Source organism: Hylobates moloch, unplaced genomic scaffold (genome assembly GCF_009828535.3).
Source record: "Hylobates moloch isolate HMO894 unplaced genomic scaffold, HMol_V3 SCAFFOLD_2, whole genome shotgun sequence".
Classification (NCBI taxonomy): Eukaryota; Metazoa; Chordata; class Mammalia; order Primates; family Hylobatidae; genus Hylobates; species Hylobates moloch.
The window spans coordinates 51722290-51739821 of record NW_026652277.1 but is presented as its reverse complement, the minus strand read 5'-3'; the positions used below and the strand labels follow the sequence as shown (position 1 = coordinate 51739821).

At 35.5% G+C, this 17532-nt stretch overlaps 1 protein-coding gene across 1 annotated transcript in view; it reads left to right on the top strand.

Moving 5' to 3' along the window:
- CFAP299 (cilia and flagella associated protein 299) overlaps window positions 1–17532 on the top strand; it is a 701860-nt gene that overhangs the window by 637743 nt on the left and 46585 nt on the right. The gene's annotated exons all lie outside the window — the stretch shown is intronic.

Here is a 17532-nt window from a genome sequence, read left to right as displayed (position 1 = left end):
TGTGAAAACAGCCAATTTTATATGTTGGGAAGAGGAAAAGAACACAGAAAACTAATCTGAGAAGGAAGGTACAGCAGCATAAAAGGAAAAGCAGAACACAATCATATCATGGGACTCGAGAGATAAAAGTCTTTCAGTAACAAAGTGGCCACCTGTTGACTAAAATGAACATGAAAGGCAAGGACAGGCCAAGTGAGCTTGAGAGAGGTGCTTTTAGACTAGGAATGTGAGAGATTCCAGTCCTGCTAGGGAATAAAAGAGAAAGTGGAAGTTTGACAAGAGCAGCCACAGACTGTACAGAAATACATGGTGGTAAAAAATGCAAACTCTGGCATCAGTCAGCCTGGGTTCAAATCCTGGCTCTGCTTCAGCTACAAGTTACCTGGCTTACTCTCTCTGCCTCATTTGTGCCACCAGTAAAATGGAGTTAATAATACCTGCCTCAAAGCGTTGTTGTGAGAACAGAATGAGTTCATAAATGCAAATTCATTGGAAATGTTTAAGAAGAGATGAACGTTAAGAAATGCCCATTGTGTCTGAAAATAGGTAAAACATGGGTGACTTTATAAGAACAGTTTTAGTCAAGTGGTGGTGGTAATGAGTCAGAGAAAAACCCTATCGTAGTGAGTTGAAAGGTGACTTGGAGGTGGAGGAAAAATAGCATGAGTAGATAACTAAAAGTTTGACAAGAAAATAAATGACAAAGTGGAAGAAAGTGTGTGTGTGTGTGTGTGTGTGTGTGTCTGAGAGAGTGGAAGGGAATAGTAGTCTATAACGGAAGTGTGATATGAGAACTAAGAAAGAGGTTGATAGGATAGGATGTATAGGAGCACAAGGAAAGTGAAAGGCATTTACATAATTCTATCCAATAGCATTCTAAATCAACTCTTTTATGTTTCTCTGTTATTATTTTATATGTTTTGTAACTATACAATGAATATAACAGAAATAATATTAGCATAGCAATATTTTTGTCTGATTGTATATCTTATGTTTAAAGAACCTGGGAAAAATATCAGACATGCCAGCATGTGTTAAAGCAAATGATTTGTCAAGACTAAGATCTGATTTATCAGTTTAGTTTCTCAGTAACTGGATTAATATATATCATCTAAATAAATCTGTTGCTAGGATGACTGTATTCTAATCTGTTGTAGGTAAAATATGTTCAATAAGAAAATTAAGAAGGGGTTGCTTCTTTCAAATAAAAGAGTGGGAAAGCCCTAGAAGAAAAGGCTAAAAGTAATAAGAAGCAAAGTTTGATAATTCAACTTTATACGGCAGTATTCTCTGGAAGAAAATACAATTTAGTAGGATTCAACAAATAGTTCTTTTAAATCATAATAATAATAAACAAGGCTGGGATTTGAAATCAATCAAAATTTTTTTCTAATTAGACAAGTTTGTTGACCTCCATGTCCTTTTGTTTCTGCATTTTATAAAAATAAATAATAATATATACCTTAGTTTGTTGTTGTGAGGATCAATATGGTATTGCATAAAAACTAACCCACAGTAGATGCTTAGTATTTTAAAGCACTGCTAATCATTTTACTAAGTGACTATCATTTAGTCATGAAGTCAAATAAAAAGGGTGTGAGATAAAAAATTAGGAAGATGAGTAAAAAAGGAATTTTTACAGCACAACTCATCACCACAGTAAACATCAGTATACAGAGAGCAATGAGAGCAAGGTTGCCTGTTGAGGCTAGACTCTCCCTGGGTGCATGAAGCAGGTTCACAGGGATTATGGAGAGCAAACGAAATATATCTATCACAATCTAAAATGTAATTTTAGTTACAGAATCTATTCCTGTAGCATATGACTAGAACATGGATGTGCACATACACCTATTACGTATTAAGCTATTTTAATTTTCGAAATCCATTACTATATCAACAGGTTTGTTTTTCTAGCAGCTCCCAGGATCTGCTAGAAACATCTTCTTTAGGCAGATCATCCAAGAAGCAGTGTAGTTATGCAATGGGTGTCTTTTGAAACATTCTGGCTCCTTCTGTGGGTAAAACTGAGCATAAGTTATTTTCTCTCATGTCATCCAAAGTAGCAAACATTATTTTAAAAATATATTTGCTGTTACTTTGCCACTTTTAAGATACTTCATGACCCGTAGGAATTGCCACAGGTATATAAGAGCCTGTTTTATTTGCTTGTAATTTTAAAACCAACCACAATTGGGTCTCCATGCCAATGTTTCTGCTTATTCCACTGTCTAGAATAACACGTTTCCAGACTACATATTTAATCATTATTGATGCTTTATCCTTTGGCCACAATCACTGCCAGCAATTGGTTCAATCCCTTCATTTCTTTCATATATGGATACCTACTTTAGTTTTGAATATGACTAGAGACTTATTAAGCCTAAAATTTCCTAACAGAACTCTAAATTAAATCTCTTAAAGTTTTAGAATAGTTTTCATTTTTCCTTCTGAAGGATTACCAACTGAATTTTTCCCCATCCTCCTAAGTCAGCCAACTAACTCTTGGCTTAGGCTAAAGTTTGTTTCTCTCTCCGTCCTCTGGTCTTGCCATTTCTAAAATTATATACTTTTCTATGTATATATTTATATGGCATTGTGAAAAACAGTTCAGCCTTCAAGAGTGGCACTTTCAAATAACAACACTGTGATATTTTCCAGCTGGGTCAGGTGCCTTCATCTTTCTCACTGAAGGATGTTCTGAAGTTACATTTCTTCTGTGAGAAAACTTTGAACATTTTTCCTAAAGCAGAAGTGGCAGAATGTATAATTAAGAGCCCTTTCCTTCTCTGGGGCCAGGACGAAAATAAGGTCTGTCCTGAACATCTATATGTTAACAGCAAATTTGTGGCACAGAATGGCTCCTGTTTCTTTATATCATTATTTTATCCATATATATGGATTATTATTTTATCCATATATATGGATATATATGGATAAAAATATATATTATATATTATATAAATATATGAAATATATTTTATATAAATATATAAAATATATAATATTTAAGTAAATATATGGATATATATCCATATGTATGGATACAAATATATACTTTATCCATATCTGGATTATTATTTATCCATATATATGGAATATATATATACACACACACTTTGGTGACTCCCTAGTTGGGGCTGTAGTATATCATCAATCTTTGGTAAAGAAGGGATAGTTGGTTTGCTAACCACATAAGAAATTGTTTCAAGATAACATCATTTTTTTTTTATAAATGCAGACTTCTTCAGGCAACTTTTAAAGACTTTGATAAACTATTTTTTACCTGCAATTGGTTTTATAACTGTTCCAATCAGGGAATAATAAAATATCTTTACAGAATAAAATATATAGGATATTATGTTAGTGTTTTATTGAGTCTTGTACATATATATATACAAACAAATCATAAGTATATTTCCATTACTATTGTGCTGCAAAGAAATTGAGACTATTGACATATTTTAGTCTAATTTCTTATAAAATGTTACTATATAACCAAGAAATTATAATTTGCTAGATTCTTAGAAATCTTCAATCAAAGTAAGCCTTGTAAATGGATTTACTGGCAAAGACCTAGATACTTGTTGAGATAATATTGAAAACTTTCCTACCTTTTTGGATAGGGAGACTATGGAGTGTTACAAAGCATCTTTCATTTTGATGACTGTTGCTGCACTGGGCCACTCTGACCTCAGAAGTTGAATCACATGTCTGCCTGGAAATGAGCTGTTGTTCTTACCCATATCATTAGTTGGTCTCAGGAGAGATTTTTCCTGTTGGCTCAAAAAGAGCCTAAAATTCCAGATAAATTGGGGAAGGAAAAAGGGAAAGGTTTACATTTATTTATTATCAAGAAAAACAAATTTCTAGTTCTTTCTCAGTTACATAAAGGAGAAAGTCTGAAGAAAAATTTAATATTATTTTTGCTATAATATTATTTTGTTTTAATTATAAAGACAACCTTTATTGAAGACAATCCAGAAAGGGAACAAAACTATAAAAACATTAAAGTCACCCATAATTTTACCACCCTAAGATATTACTATTATTATTTGGATTTTTGTTCTACTAGTATTCCTTTATTTAGGGAGATATATATTGGCAATATCAAAATTCATATCAATGTAACTACAAATACAGATATAGATAAATACATAGATGATATTTTTTTCAAAACTTGAATTATTCTTTCAACTGCTATAAGCAAGTCCCCAAAGATATATCTGAGAGGTAGCTAGCTCTCAGTCTATTCAATGCAACACATTAATTAATATTGATTAGCTGTAACATATGCAGTAATGTAACACGTAGTCTCTCAAGAGACTTTTATTATTTCCCTCATTTACGTAGGGATTCATAGAAAAATAAAGTTAAAGTCATACTTGGTCAGGGGCATAGAGAAAGGTTTTCTAAACTTCCTCAAGACATATGTACTTAATAGAAAATATATAATTTTTTATTTGAGGACACACTTTAATGACATAAAGTCATTTTGAAATAATTCTTATAATGTTCCTGTGTGTGTTAGACCCTATATAGAGCAATAAATATGAGGTGCAATTAGCTGATTATCTAAGGATTTAAATAGAAGGTTTTCCAGTTGTGAGTGTATTATTTTTGGAGATGTTACATGCATAGCCCTCTGCCAGGTGTGATGTTCAGTGTTAATGGCATTAATCCTCACACTAACCCTGTTAGAAGGATTAACATTTTTGGTCTGGAGAACAGGGGATTAAAGCAATGCTTCCTAAAAATGGTTCCAGAGTCAAATCAGATTGGGAATAGTTTCAACTCTTCTTAGAAACTGGGAGTGCATATGAGCAAGTCAATGAGTGAGGCTTCCTGCAGTAGAAATACCTACCTCTCTCCACCCCAGGTCCTAGTCAGATTGGCAGTTGGGAACCTTTTACTTGAGGCCTAAATTAGATAATTTCAACTTTTTTTCAAATCCTAGCAAAAGGAATGTTCTTTTCCTCTTTTTTTTTTTTTTTTTTTTTTGAAGGACACTTCCTTGGGACTTGACTTTTTTCATGATTAGTGGGGTAAGATCTGGAGGGACTGGGACTGATATTAGAGTTAGGGCCTAAAAAAAGAGACAAGGAAGATATTCCGCATGTTTCTTATAGGCTGTAGGTCAACCAGCTTCAAGGAAGACAATCCTTGCTGTTTCCTCATGGTTCAGCCTAGCTTTGAAGAGAATGCAATGGGATTTGGAACAAAAGCCTAACAATTTAAAATGATGTATATTTACGTATTAGTGAGAAGAGTGGAACCTTCCAACATTTGGTCAAACTGGTATTTCTTCTCCAGGAAACCTTGAGATGTATGTCATAAGCAGCAAACATGTGTCCTAAGTCTTTGTTACAGGCAAGAAAATGCACATGCTTAATATGAGAGAAAAAAATTATAATTTAGAATATGAATAAAAAGTGGTTTTATACCATGGTAAGCTTACATGCAAATATCCAGCCTTATGATACTTAAAAGCATGTGTGAAATATGGATGAAATTTTATGTGAGAAAATTTTGTAATAAAAACATAATTCAAATTCTTATAAGTTAAAATAGAACAATTTTTAAGATGTAACACTTCTACTCCCTATCCTTTTTAGGTTGAAGGGCCTCATTTATTGAATTTGGAAAAAACCGGAAAAGCTTAGTTCAATTAATAAAATGAATACTCTTCTGTTGCAATTAAAAATCTATGCTTTACTTTAGAGTCAAATATTATCATTTCAACCATTTGACCACTCCAGTCCATCAAGTTAGTGGTCAATATGTTTGAATCTGGTCCACTTAGTGATAGAAGACCAGAAATACATCCAGCTATTAGACTACACTTACTAGTGAGTTTGACCATGAACATGGACTGTCTTCTAATTCCTTTTCTTCAACTGAGACTACGGGGCTGATTTCCATTGTGCCTTCTAATCATTAAAATATATTGTAATCAGGAAATTGATATTTTTTTTAAAAAAGACTAGAATTCTCAAGACTTGCATATGCACAGCAGTAATATTCTTAGTGCTTGTATTAGTCAGTTTTCACACTGATATAAAGAACTGCCCAAGACAGGGTAATTTATAAAGGAAAGATGTTTAATTGACTCACAGTTCCACAGGGTTGGGGAGGCCTCAGGAAACTTACAAACTTGGTGGAAGGGGAAGCAAACATGTCCTTCTTCACATGGTAGCAGTAAGAAGAAGTGCAGAGCAAAGGGGAAAAAGCCACTTATAAAATCATCGGATCTCGTGAGAACTCATTATCACAAGAACAGCATGGGGATAACTGCCCCCATGATTTAATTACCTCCCACAGGGCTCCTCCCATGACATGTGGGGATTATGGGAAGTACAATTCAAGATGATATTTGGGTGGGGGCACAGCCAAATCACATCATTCCACCCTTGGCCCCTTGCAAATCTCATGTCCTCACATTTCAAAACACAATCATGCCTTTCCAATAGTCCCTGAAAGTCTTAGCACATTCTAGCATTAAACCAAATGTCCAAGTCCAAAGTCTCATCTGAGATAAGGCAAATCCCTTCCACCTATGAGCTTGTAAAATCAAAAGCAAGTTAGTTACTTCCTAGATACAATGGGGGTACAGGCATTTGTTAAATATACCTGTTCCATATGGAAGAAATTAGCCAAAATGAAGGGGCTATAGGCCCCATGCAAGCCCAAAATCCCATAGGGCAGTCATTAAAACTTAAAGTTCCAAAATGATCTCCTTTGACTCCATGTTTCACACCCATGTCATGCTGATGGAAGAGGTAGGCTCCCACAGCCTTAAGCAGATCCACCCCTGTGGCTTTGCAGGGTACAGCCCCGCTCCTGGCTGCTTTTATGGGTTAGCATTGAGTGTCTGCAGTTTTTCCAGGGGCATGGTGCAAACTGCCAGTGAATCTCCCATTCTGGGGCCTGGAGGATGGTGGCCCTCTTCTCACAGCTCCACTAGGCAGTGCCCCTATGTGTGGGAACTCCAACTCCACATGTGTCTTCCACATTGTCCTAGCAGTCGTTCCCGTTGAGGGCTGTGCCCTGCAGCAGTCTTCTGCCTGGACATGCAGGTATTTCAATATGTCCTCTAAAATCTAGGTGGACATTCCCAAACCTCAATTCTTGTCTTCTGCACACCTGCAGGACCATCACCGTGTGGAAGCCACCAAGGGTTGGGGCTTGCACCTTCTGTGGCAATGGCCCAGGCTGTACCTTGACCCCTTTTAGCCATGGCTGGAACAGAATCAGCTGGGACACAGAGCACCATGTCTCAAGGCTCCATAGAGCAGGGGACCCTGGGCCTTATCCACAAAGCTGTTTTTCCCTCCTAGTCCTCCAGAACTGTGACGGGAGGGGCTGCAGTGAAGGTCTCTGACATGCCCTGGAGACATTTTCCCCATTGTCTTGGTAATCAACATTTGGCTCTTCATTACTTATGCAAATTTCTGCAGCTGGCTTGAATTTCTCTCCAAAAAATGGGTTTTTCTTTACTCTCACATTCTCAGGCTACAAATTTTTCAAACTGTCATGCTCTGCTTCCTCTTGAACACTTTGCTGCTTAGAAATTTCTGCCGCCAGATACCCTAAATCATTTCTCTCAAGTTCAAAGTCCCACAGACCTCTAGGGCAGGGTCAAAATGCCACCAGTCTCTTTGCTAAAGCATAACAAGAGTCACCTTTGCTTCAGTTCCCAACAAGTTTCTCATCTTCATCTGCATCTGAGACCAACTCAGCCTAGACTTCATTGTCCATATCGCTATCAGCGTTTTGGTCAAAACCATTCAACAAGTCTCTAGAAAGTTCCAAACTTTCCACATTCTCCTGTCTTCTTCTGAGCCCTCCAAACTGTTCCAACCTCTGCATGTCACATAGTTCCAAAGTCATTTCCACATTTTTGGATATCTTTATAGCAGCATCCCACTCCCCATACCAATTTACTGTATTAGTCCATTCTCACACTGCTATGAAGAACTTCCTGAGACTGGGTGATTTATAAAGGAAAGGGGTTTAGTTGATTGACAGTTCTGCAGGGCTGAGGAGGCCTCAGGAAACTTAAAATCATGGCAGAAGGGGAAGCACACACATCCTTCTTCACATGGCAGCAGGAAGGAGAATTGCAGAGCGAAGGAGGAAAAGCCCTTTATAAAACCGTTAAGTCTTGTGAGAACTCACTTACTATCACAAGAACAGCATGGGGGTAACTGCCCCATGATGCAATTACCTCCCATCGGGTCCCTCTCACAACACGTGGGGATTATGGGAACTACAATTCAAGGTGAGATTTGGGTTGGGATACAGCCAAACTGTATCAGTTCTCGAAAGAAATTTCCTGACAGTGTTTTTATTATGAATCTCCCTTACCCAGAATGGTATGGAAAAAAACATTGAGTTCATCAAGAGCAACCTTCCAGAAAGCTTAAGGGCCTCCATTACATTCCCTTCTTTGGATGGAAGAACAGTTCTGTTAGTTTCACATTGGCTTTGCATGTAGAGTTTCACTGTGGCAAAGGACTTGTCCATAACATTTTTCATCATTCTTTTCAACCTGAGATTAACAAGCAAGTGCAAAGTGATTTCAGACTTTGCTCAGGGAACCTAAAGTGTCTTGTTCATAGGCGTCTGAATTTTTCAACTCTCATAAATTCCTCTACTGATATCGTAATGGTCCAAAACATTTAGTAAGTTAGAGCGTGTGTAATGCACTGTGGTGTTGGAGTTGATACTGCATCTGTATACGATAACAACTTGACTTCAGGTAGTGCATAAATCCTGTGGGTTACATTTATCAGAGCTGTAAAAATAGCCACAGAATACAAAGTCCGTAACACTTAATTTATTTTGCTGATTGGATGTCCCATAGAGTTTAAACTTTAAATATATTTTTTTCTTACTTTGTTTTGTTCTCCCCCATTCTTTGTTTAACAGTTTGAGAATATTGATTTAGCATGACATTCCTACCTCCTTAAGTAACAAAGTTTGGAAAAAATTAGTGGAGAAGTGTTCCAACATAGAGTTGCTCACATGCCAGAATTTTACTCTTACATACTCTGATTTGGTGATGTACCTGCCCGTACACATTAGTGTCACCAGAAAACATTTCCTTCACTCTGTTTCTCATTATATCTCCAGATCAAAATGTTCTTTAGACATAAGTGTGCAAACAAAATTGCCTTATTGGTATTGGTGAACCACACCTCAGGTAATACTGCTAAGTTCATTCAATTGTTAATAGATATAAATATTTGCTAAAGCAGATTACAAGATTGTTAATGTTAAAGTGAGTGCAAATGCTCATTTCTCTCATCACCACCTTACTGTTGTGCTTGATCTATACCTAAAACACAACTCTGGATTTAATCCAAATGTTTGAAAATACATGTTAAACATGCACACATACACGCAAGCACACACACACACACATTCTGCCTTAGTTCTACCTGTTTTGAACTCTCAGATAATGAGAGACACATGTTTACTTTAAATGCTAAGATTTTGCCTCCAAACCTCTGGAAAGTCTCTAGCATAGGTAAAGCTTCATGCTATACACACACAGTTTTGTAAATTCTCACAATTCTCCCCAAGTTTACAAAAGCAAAACCTGTAATCACTTACTTAAACATCTATAGTTGTGGTTGTGAATTTGAATTCAGATCTGTATTACCAGTTGCCTTTTTTTTTTTCTACTACTTAACTACTAATAATTAACTAAGTTTGGTTCAATGGTCGCCGAACTTCAATGACTGTCTGGGGTGGTGCATTATTGTAGTAAAAGGGAGTTTAGTCTTTTCCAGAAGAGTTTATTCAGAGATCTTTTATAAGACTTAGTTTCTAGCTTTGGCACTAAATTAAATTTTGTAATTTAATTATAATGACAATGTAAATAATAAACTCATAGTTATTCTAAGCAGATATGAGAAATAAATCTATTATGATTATAAAAATACATATTAATAACATATAATTTGCATCCCAACAATTTTTAAACTATAAATATGATATGCAATGAATGCCTTATAGTTAAGTGCTCAAAAGAAATTTCCTGACATTGTTCTTACTATGAATCTTTCTAATATTTTCTAAACTTTTCTTTAAGAAAGTTTTCTTCTACATTTTTTCATTCCAAGGAAGTTTTCTTCATAATGACTTCCTTTTATAAACTTTAAATGTATGTCCTCTCTATCCATAAGAATTTATGGAAATTTTTAAATTCTTCTCCTTTACAAATGGAGGTATTTCAATATTTCAAAATTATAAATAAAATATGTGATTTTAGAAAGAACGAATGGTTAATGTAAAATATAGAAAGCAGCATGCCTTAGACTATCAAATTTCAGTATTTTTCTGAAACAAGCTTGCAACAAAAACATTTTTAATGGTTAAATTTAGCCAAATAACTAAATTTTTTGAAAACTACAAATGGAATTCAAACAACTTATAATTAACTGACGATGTTTTTAATAACTATTGCTTGAATTAACTCATGCTTTAAAAATCCACACATTGAAATTTATATCTAAATTCAATATGCAACGAAAAGGTTTAGAACAGCTGAATATATGTCTGATTCCAAAAAGTCCTCTTAGCCCAGCAAGTTAGCACACCAAAGTTCACATCTAAACTTTACCCCAGAATTGACAGTTTATTTGATATAAATGATTAACTTTATGAAAACTAGTTATTGTCAACAGAGCTGGTGAGGTTGCAGAGAAAAGGGAATATTTATGCACTGTTGGCGGGAGTTTAAATTAGTTCAACCATTGTGGAAAGGAGTGTGGTGATCCCTCAAAATGCTAAAAACAGAATTACCATTTGACCCAGCAGCTTCATTACTGGGTATATATGTAAAGGAATATAAATCGTTCTGTCATAAAGACACATGCATGCATGTGTTCATTGTTCACAATAGCAAAGACATGGAATTGATCTAAATGCCTATCAACCATATACTGAATAAAGAAATTGTGGTACATATACACCATGGAATACTATGTAGCCATAAAAAAGCAAAAGATCTTGTCCTTTGCAGGAACGTGGATAGAGCTGGAAACCGCCATTCCTAGCAAACCAATGCAGGAACAGAAAAGCAAATACTGTTTGTTCTAACTTATAAATGGGAGCTAAATGACGAGAACACATGGACACAAAGAGGACAACAATAGGCACTAGGGGCTACCTGAGGGTAGAGGGTGGGAGCAGAAAAAATGACTATTTAGTACTAAGCTTAGTACCTGAGTGACAATCTGTACAACAAACTCCCATGACATTTACCTGTATACCAAACCTGCACATGTACCCTGAACTTAAAATAAAAGTTAAAAAAAAAGTTATTGTCATCATTGACTAAAAACAGAATAGTCTTGGAAGTATGAACTCAGGGTTCTCTACAAGATTTTTCCTTTCCAGTTCTCAGTATACACTATTGGAAATGCTTCCAAATAAAAAAAGCAACTTGGATAATTTAATAAACATTCAATAACATGTTGTCTTACTAATTTTTTTCTAATCTTTGGCTCTCAGTCTCTCAACTCATCACAAACTTACCATTTTATTCTTAAAATAAGTACTTATATTTTAATGTATGCAGAGCCTTTGCAATTGTGCTATTCAAAGTATTTAAATAAAATAAAACATAAGTTGTTTGTTCCTTTCTATGTTCCTATGTCCCTGGGCTGTTCCTTTATTTCAAAGTTTTACTTTTTTTTGCTTAGTTGTTTTTTTTTTTTCTTAGACCATTTTATCTTCTTTTCTATATTGTAATCATTATTTTTCTACCCATTTTTCCCTTTTTCCACTCATGCCCTCCTCCCATTCTATTCAACCAAACTCACATTTGAAGATATTATTCTGACATAAATATAAATCATTCTGATTACAAGAATTTTCACATCAAATATAGAAGTAAATGTGTTTATTTTAAAAAGAACAAGCATCAAAATCTTTTCTGCTTCAATTTTATTATTAACATAGAATTTTGATAGACTTGGAACCAGGTATCCACTCCAAATGAGATCTTTTTATGCCATTATTTGTCTGTATGCCAAAAGAAAATTCAAACTGAGTGCATTCATCATTCAAATTGATGTCAGGCTTAGAGTGTTAAGAAAAAATCTGACTGGAATAAGATTCTAGTCAACTCCATAAATCTCATTATGATTTTCATGTCACACTAAAGTACATCACATCAACCTCAAAAGCCATACAACACATCAGAGAAAGGAAATCAGAATCACTTCTGGCAGGATCAGCACAATGCCATAAGAAGCACTTCTTGAAGGGAAAATAATTTATAAAAAAAGGAAAAGGCACTTGTTTTACATTCAAGAAATCTGTGTTCATTTACTTAATATTTTTTCATACCATGCAAAAATATGGTTTAGTCTTTGACACTATAACAGACTTAGAACTGAGTTTCAAAAGCAAAATTTGTCTGAAATTGCCTCAAAATAAAAAAAATATATATATGTACTGTATTCTACTTTTCTTTGTTTGAGGAAAGCTGACCTCTGGGCACTAAACCACTATTATTTAATACCTTCTTTCTTTTAGAGACAAAATATTAAGCATTTGATCCTCTAAATAAAATGTTCTACTTATTGAGAAAGTTAACTATTTTGTGGGCCTTTCAAGCAATCTATCAGAGGAAAATGAACAAAATGATAACTACATGCTAGTGCCTAATAGAAAGTTAGGTGCAATGAAAAATGAAAAAGAAATGTAAGATATAGTGCCTCTTCAAGATCTTAAATTACCTCCACTGGGAAAATTAACATTTTGGCTGCAGTTACAGAATAGTTAGCCATCAACTTATTATTACACCCCTGCCTTCCACACATTACTGCAGGAGAATAGACAAGGAGTCCGGGGGTAGAATGAGCGAGAAAGGTTCGTCCCTATTCTGCATGGCCTAAGAGAGACCTTGGAGAACACCTCACCATATCAGTGAGTCATCCGTTGAAAGATCCACTTGGTGCAGCTGGGCAACTGTGCCCTTGGAGGACATAGGCTTGGCCACCTCTGGGCTACTGTCTCCCTCATTGTGTGAGGACTGCAAAAGGGGTAGGTTGTTAACAGACAGAGCAGAGCTGCAGTTGGACCACAGACAAGGGAGAGGTGACACACTGGCCCACAGGTATGGCTCAAGCTCAAGGGTCAGTGGTTAACCCAGAGCCCTGAACCCAGACTTCCGTGTCTGATATGTCAGAATCACCCCAAATCAACTTTCAGCCCCATTCTGGTAGCACTAACTCACATGATCCCATAAAAGAAATACTGTACTAGTCAATAGGAGTGATCCACTGGCCAGGCTACCCTCCTGAAATGTGGGCACACTCCCAAGGACCAGGAAGAACCCGAAGGCCTGAGTCTGGAGCTCCCAGAATCTTGTTGTGGACCCCACAAACAGGAGTCCAGAATAGAGGGGAAACCAACACTCTAAAGAGAAGAAAGAGGGACCAGCCATACAGAGGTCTTGGTCCACTCTGATTCCCCACCCAAACAGCACTGCCTACCCTAGTCCCCTCCACCACTATATACCACTGTAAGAATAATGAGAAACTTTTTATAAGGCACCCCCAAAACATGGGGCCCCCTGAAATGTAAATTTTTCCTCCCTGGATCTAAGGACATTACTGTCAGAAAGAAGGAACTGAAGCAAGAATTTAAAAGATAGTAAGGTTCCAGATAAAAAGAAAATAGTATTTGACAGTGAGTGAGAGAGAAAAGTTGGGAGGCAGCAAAGGAGCCATCCCAACTGACAAAGAAGAAAATAAATATATTATATGGGAGAAGGAGGAAAAATACTAGCACTTCAAGTCACTACATGAAGGTGGGCTGAGGAATTGTGAATATTCTGGAATGGCTTATGCATTTTTGGTTCCAACTTCTGTTTAATATACCTTAACATACAATACTATGAAACCTGAATAGCTAAGAAACATATTGCTCACGCTTCATTGCAGCTAGGATTCTGGCTGAGACATAGGTTTCCCTGCTTTAGTTTGGAAGAGTGTTTAAGGAGAGAGAGGCAGGCGCTAAGCATCCAGTTTGGTGGTGTGAACTATGGCATTGTAGAGGCAGCTTCCTAGTTAGGCAAGAGGCTTCCCGGTTTTGACAGAGACTGAGTGGTTTTGAAACTACAGTTACAGAAGGGATTTCCCTAATTTGGCATGCAGTTTTTTTTTTTCTTTAGTCTGTACATTTTGAAGTATAATCTACATACAGTGAAATTTCTGTATTTTAAAGTGTACAATTCACGAGCTTTGGCAAATATGTACAGTAATCTACATACCGCCACAATTAAGATATAGAATGTTTTCATCACCCCCTGAAGTATGCCTTTTGGCCCTTTGTATTTCATCCTCAACCCCCACACTGGCCCCTTGATCTGCTTTTTTAGTACTATAGAGTGACTTTTTCTTGAATTTCACTTAACTGGAACTGAACAGTCGGTACAGTCTTTGGGCTATGGCTTCTTTCCCACAGACCAATGCTTTTGAGAGTCATCCATGCTGTTCTATTTATCAGTAGTTTATTCCTTTTGCTTGCTGAGTACTATTCCACAATAAAGATATGCCACGATTTGTTCATTTATTCACCAGTTTATGGACATTTGAATTCTTCATAGTCTGTGTCTAATATTCATAAAGTGGGTATGAACACACAAGTCTGTGTAGACAAAGGTTTTTATTTTTCTTGGTTAAATATCTATTAGTAGGATTATTGGGTATGATAAGCACATGTTTAATGTTATTAGAAACTGCCAAAGATTTTGTTAACACTTTTCATTCTTACTAGTAATATATGAGTTCCTTTTATTCCACATCCTAGTCAACATTGGTATTATACGTCACTTTAATTTTAGCTAATCTGGTGTGTGTGTAGTATCAGATTTCTTACCCTCAGCACTATAGACATTTGGAGCCAGATAATTTTTGTCTTGTGCATTGTGGGATATTTAGCAATATCCCCGTCCTCTGCCCTCTAGATGTCAGTTAGCATCCCTCCAGTTATAACATCCCAAACTGTATTCAGACATTGAAAAAAGGCTCCTGGAGGAAAACACCTCCCCATATTGAGAACCACTAATGTAGTGCTACATCATTGTGGATTTAATTTACATTTCTCTAATGATGAATGACAGTGAACATCTTTGCATGAGCTTATATATAGGACCCTGCAGGTTATTTATTTCCTCAGTGGAGCTTTGATAGTTTGTATCTTTCAAGAAAATCATCCGTTTTATCTGAGCTGTCAAATTTATTAACATAAAGTTGTTCATAATATTCCCTTATTATGCCTTTACTACCTGTAGGTTATGTAGTGATGTGTCCCCTTTTGATGCCTGATATGAATAATTTATTTCTTTCTTTTTCTTGATCAACCTAGCTGGAGGTTTATCAGTTTAATTGATGTGTTCAAAGAACAAGCTTTTGGTTTCACCGATGTTCATTGTTTTTCTGTCCTTAATTTTATTTCTTCTTTTCTGTGTATTATTTTCTTTTTTTATTATCTCAGATTATTGACTTGTGGCCATTTTTTCTAATATGAGCATATTTTTGCTACAGTTTTCCCCTAAGCACTGATTTGGTTCATTCTAAAATTTGTTATATATTTGTTTTTATTTTAATTTATTTCAAATATTTTCTAAATGCTCATGATTTTTGCTTTGACCCATGGGTTATATAAAAGTTTTTAAATTTTTTTCTCAAATTATTTTTATTTGTAAAATTTTTACTTCAGTTTGGTTTTGAAAGATACTTTCAGTGGGTATAAAATTCCAGTTTGACAGGGTTTCTTTTAAAGCATTTTAAAGATGTCACTGAATTTTCTCTAGCTTACATAGTTTCTGATGGATACCTTTTGTAATTCTTACCCTTTTTTCTCTGCATGTGAATGTCCTTTTCTTTGTTTTTTATGATTTTTCTTTTTGTCCTAGATTTTTCACACTTTGATATATTTTTCACAATTTTTGATGTACTGGTTCCTTGGTGTAATTTTATTTTTTAAACGTTTGTTCTGCTTGGTTTTTATTGAGCTTCTAACAGCTGTGAGTTTATAGTTTTTATTAAATTTGAAAAATTTTAAAACTTTATTTCTTCAAGCATTTTTTTTTCTAAGCTCACTCTCTACCACTCTCCCAGATCCTCCTGTTACCCATCTCCTCTCCGTCTAGAACTCCAATTACACATGTTATCCTACTGAGCCACTGTTTTTTTATTGTTTCTATCATTACAGCTTTGAGAGTTCACTGATTTTTTTTTCCTTCAGCAGTGTCTCTAATCTGCTATTAATTCCATCAAATGTATTATTTATTTCAGTTATTATATATTTTCTCTCTAAAACTTAATTTGGGTTATTTTCATTTCTTCCATATTCTCTTCTTACCATATAAATTTTTAGCATATTTATCAAATATATATTAGGTGTTTTACATTTGGTGACCAGTCATTTCTACTTTGTCATTTCTGAGTATATTTCCATTAATTAATATTTTATTTCAGGGCCAGGTGCAGTGGCTCACACCTGTAATCCCAGAACTTTGGGAGGCTGAGGCAGGTGGATCACATGAGGTCAGGAGTTCAAGACCAACCTGGCCAACATGGTGAAATCCTATCTCTAATAAAAACACAAAAATTAGTGGGCATGTTGGTGGACGCCTGTAATCACAGCTACTCAAGAGGCTGAGGCAGGACAATCACTGAAACCCAGGAGGCAGAGGTTGCAGTGAGCCAAGATTGTACCATTGCACTCCGGTCTGGGCAACTAGAGTGAAATATATAAATATATATATATATATATATATATATATGTAACCATTTCAAATTCAAATATATACATATATATTTATTTATTTCAGTTACAGATCATCTGTTCCTCCCTCTTTGTGTATACAGTATATTAATTGCATGCTAGGCATTGTGGATTTTACATTATTTGGTGCTAGGTACTTCTGTATTCCTTTGAAGAATTGTGCCCTTTGTCTTGAAATGTAGACAAGTTATTGGGAATAGTTATAAATTTCTGACGCTTGTTTTAAAGCTATGTTTGGGGATGCCTAAAGCAGCCTCAAGCATAGGTCTAAGTTGCCCCTACAACTTTGCCCAGTAACCTATGTATTATAAGGTTTCTGTACTCTGGCTGATAGGAAACTTGAACTATTTCCAGTCTTGTGTGAGTTCTGGTAATTCTTCCTTTGGTGCTTCAAATAAATCTCCTATTTCTCCCATTTAGCCACAGCAAGTTCCATAACATTGTAAATGAAAAGAGGACAATTATTGCAGGGATTATGTAAGTAAGAGAATATGAATTATAAAAGACATGGAAAGTCAAGCCAAACTGCCAATTACAATTTGATTTAAGAGTAAAAATAGAATTATTCATTTTGAAATGGTAATATATACAGGGAATAAATTCCGAGGTGAAGTAATATGTTCCATGATTTCAAAAAAAGAAAATCTAGAAATAGGGAGTCCGACAAGGTATTTGATTAAGTAATCTAGGAGTTACTCAATAGAGGTAAGCACAGAG